The sequence below is a fragment of the Mastomys coucha genome, chromosome X (genome assembly GCF_008632895.1).
Source record: "Mastomys coucha isolate ucsf_1 chromosome X, UCSF_Mcou_1, whole genome shotgun sequence".
NCBI lineage: Eukaryota > Metazoa > Chordata > Mammalia > Rodentia > Muridae > Mastomys > Mastomys coucha.
In genome coordinates this window covers 7,324,476-7,328,629 of record NC_045030.1, presented here as the reverse complement: position 1 = coordinate 7,328,629, position 4,154 = coordinate 7,324,476, and the positions used below count along the sequence as shown (strand labels likewise).

The window sequence follows — 4,154 nt, the reverse complement described above, 5'->3', positions numbered from 1 at the left end:
AAGGAAGAGCAGCTAGTGTTCTTAATCACTGAGCCATCTCTCCAGCTCCCCAGTGAAGTCAGGCTTTCTCCCTGTCCTGGAACTTGACAAGAACTATACTGGCTGGCCAGTGAGCCCCAGAGATTCATGTATGTCCACCTCCCCACTGCCACCAGTGTAGGAATATACCACCACATCTGGCTTTATTTTTTATGTGGGTTCGGGGGATTAACTCAAGTCTTTAGCTATTGAGCTATCTCCTCAACCACTGCTTTTCACCTTTCTATATTATAACTACATATAAACAGTCATAGGATGGATTAGCAGGGTACCTGATTACAGTAGTCAGTAGCCCATATTATCAGCCTTTTACTCTGCTATTCTATTTCATTGAACCTGAGGTACCATCTATTATAAGATATATCACTAGATCAAATGCTGCTGACAAGGAAAGAAGATGCTGCCAATCACAATGATGGAAGATTCCACGAAGTGTTGGAAAATACATTCCAGTTTTTTTGTTTTTTTGTTTTGTTTTGTTTTTTTGTTTGTTTGTTTTTTTGGTTTTTTTTCGAAATAGAACTCATTCTGTAGACCAGGCTGGCCTCGAACTTAGAAATCTACCTGTCTCCCAAGTGCTGGGATTAAAGGTGTGCGCCACCACTGCCTGGCTGAAATTATGGCTTTTTGTTAGTGGTGTTGGTGTGCGTGTGTTGAGACAGGGGCCTCATGTAGCCCAGGCTAGCTAGCCAGGAATTCAATATATACCCGAAGATAACTTTGAATGTCTGATTCTCTTGCCTTTTGCCTTCAAAGCACTGAGATTACAGGAGTATACCACCCATACTCCATATTAGCACTGCTGGATGGATCCCAGAGCTTTAAGTATGCTAGGTAAGCACTCTACCAATGAAGCCGCATTCCCAACCCATATGATGAGATGCCAATTGGTAGAATATGAGAAGAAATTTTTGGCTATAAAGCTCCAATAGTCTTAACTGTGTTTCTCCCCTTCCAGTTTGTTGGAATAGCCATGACTTTGCATTGTCCCCTCAATGGTGACTTTGGTTGCTATGTGTTGAAAGCAACAGAGTCCCTGTCAGCCAGGGTTTCTGACTGCTTAGAGAAATGCCCTTTGACCTGTTCACCTGCCCAAAACCATAAGATGAACAATTACATTTTGGAGGCTTCTGAGCAGTGGGCAGTAAGGGAACTGATACTGGAGTTCAGAAAGATGGAGAGCCACATTAAAAAAACAGCAAAATTCTTGATTAAAATGTCACCTGTGATAAATTGGAAGCCATACAAAATGCCTCCTGTGCCAATAACTTCATGGAAAGGGGACAGAAGGCAATGTGAGGTGTGCATTGGTGGTTATTTGCTGTGTTTAGCAAAGGAGGGAGGGAGAGGAGGTTGGGGGGGGGACAAATTCAGGCAAGAACTGGCTGATTCAAGAGCAGGAAAGTCAGAGTTGGGAAATTTGGGAACTGGCTTTAAAAACTGGACTGTCTCTTTGTCCAAAATACAGACCAAGAAAAGCTTTGTGCAACCAAGTGTAGGGGAATGGCACCAGTATAACATGCTGATGACTTTGCACGTCTTCATCTAGGCCACACGAGCAAGGCTTAACTGCAGTCTGAAAGGAGTCTTGGCAGAGTGCCCTGCGATTACTACTGAAACAGGCAGAGATAAGGATAGGGGCTGCTGCAAGGGAGTTCCTTATCCCTATCTTGTGGGAGACCGCCACAAGGCCATTTCTCACCCATCTTCTGTTTGAGGGAGGACAGTCCTTTCCATCCTCCCCGATTCCTAGCTCAAGGACATTTGCAGGTTTCTGTGGCATACTAGGATACTGCTGTTCTGCACTGAGATCTGGCTTCTGCATAGCTGAATAGCCTACCTACCACTCAGGTGGTTTGGTTTGTCCTTTAGCTCCTTAGGTTAGACATCATCCTGTAGAACTCAGACGTAGAGCACTGATGCCATGTTGATCCCATTTCACAGCTCTTTAAGTAATATCCTACCCATCTGATCCTTGTTATATAGTATCAGCCAAATCAGCAGAAGGGTAGCAAGCCAGCTTAAAACTTTCTGGTTTTAAGTATACAGTAAGAAAGAGGGAACTTGGCAGTCTGTCTGTATACTTAGAAACTGGAACTGTATATTTTTTGTTTTGTTTTGTTTGTTTTTGAAGACAGTATTTCTATCTGTAACAGCTCTGGCTGTTCTGGAACTTACTCTGTAGACCAGGATGGTCTCAAACTCACAGAGATCCACCTGCCTCTGCTAGAATCAAAGGCACGTGCCACCACTACTCAGCTTCTGGAACCGTATTTTAAGAGAACATATTTGTTAACATCTACTGCAATTTTTAAAATCCATGTTCTTTCTGACTCAGTATTTCTACTACTCTGAATCTATCCTAGAGAAACAGCAAGGACACTGGAATTAATCATAGAACTTTTGTAATAGTTAAAACAGGACAATAAGCCATGGTATATACATGCTGAGGACAATTATTCAGTAGTTAAAAAAGAAACAAATTATGTGGAATGACTTCCAAAATAAATTATTTAGTGAGTAAGGGAAATTAGAAAAAAAACCACTATACCATGAACTGAAATTTAAAAACCTATAGAAATGCCATATATTTAAAAATAACAAATACTTATATGTTAAAAAGTACACATAAATGCTAACTAATACAGTAGTTGCTTCATGAGAGGGATGAAGAGAAGGCAATCTGGATTGGGAGTATAGATGGAGAGCGCTGCAGTCTTATTGTAATAATAAACTGTCTTTCAAAGGCAATGAAGACTTGTGCAACAAGAAATCAATTGTTTCATAAGAGCCATTTGGCTGTGCTGCAGACACTGACCCTCTTCCTTATTGGTTTAACATACACTGGCCCAACTTGGAATTGCTAGCAGAACTCTAGAGGGCTAATGCAGTTCACCAGTGACTAACAGAGAGACTCTAGCAAGTCAGGAGCTAGTCAAAGATAGGAGGCCATATTAATAATCTAAAGTAACTAGCCAAGGGGATAAAAGGAATACTCTATGGTATTATGGAGGCAGTGACTATAAGAAGCAGTGGCTGTCTCAGGTATGGGGTTTGCAAAAATGATGGAACTAGTAGTTAGAAACTGGGAGGAGGAGTTCTATGGAGCTGGGCCCAGGCTCCAAGAAGGGATGCTGCTCACCTCATGCTGACATTTTCTGAAGCTGGTAACTGCAAACAACTCAGCTGGACACTCAGGGAAGGCACAGCTGCTACCAAGAAGTGTCTCTAGGGGAAGCTGAGAGGCACAGGAAGCTGACAGGAAAGAAGAAGAAAAAGCATTTAAGTTTCTTCACCCTCCTCGAACCTGTCAGTCCCTTCTATACCTCTCATAGCCAGAGAGTCAAGCAGGAAGCCACCAGCAAAGAAGATATATGGCTTACAGAGTTTCTAGTGAAAATCTACACTATAGGCGCCAAAGGCACAGCGTGATGGGCAGTGTGTACCTAGCAAGTGAGTAGTCCTAGGCTTCATCCCTCTTCCCCTAAAAGTGGACAGGATGATACAGGCCTGTAATTTTTAGAAATAAGGTGAACGAGTAAGGTGTCCTTTATCTAAATTAGACAGGAGGCTATTTTCAGGGAAGAAGGGGATCAACGAGAGAGGAAAAGAGGGACAGGAGAGTCATGGGCTAGTGAATATCAGTACAATTGTTATATACATACCGGAGTGTCCAAATGAAGCCCGTTATTTTGCATGGTAACAAAAAAGCCAGGATGCAATAAAATACACAAATACTAAAAAATGACTGGATGAACATTTATGAATTTTACAGGCCTGGGCTGTCCACACTCATGACAAAAGCATTTACATATCTCAGATTATCCCTTCACTAAATGATTATCTCTCAATTCCGATGCTCTTTCTGAGTCTTAATGCATTTAACATAAAACTATCATTCTGGACGATGTAAGAGTTTATAAAAGAAAGACAAGATGCAGGCTTTCCATTCATCTGCCAACTTTATCATTACTAGCTTGGCATCCTAGCAACTTCCAAAACATACATTTGTTTGTTTATTTATTTATTTATTAGCACTTTGAACCCTATGGGCTTTTTTAAAAATTATGTATCAATATGTGTTTCACAGTCACATGTTCAGTTTGTTTTGTTTT

The 4,154-nt window shown here is 41.3% G+C and overlaps 1 protein-coding gene across 5 annotated transcripts in view; it reads right to left on the bottom strand.

The window, feature by feature from the left end:
* Usp9x (ubiquitin specific peptidase 9 X-linked) overlaps nt 1–4,154 on the bottom strand; it is a 138,204-nt gene that overhangs the window by 122,840 nt on the left and 11,210 nt on the right. For 2 of the 5 annotated variants that reach the window (XM_031341951.1, XM_031342013.1), the window contains one exon: nt 3,182–3,294. The exons of the other annotated variants lie outside the window; for them this stretch is intronic. The gene's annotated coding sequence lies outside the window, so the exon portion shown is untranslated. The remainder of the gene's footprint in view (nt 1–3,181; nt 3,295–4,154) is intronic. 5 annotated transcript variants of the gene reach the window in all.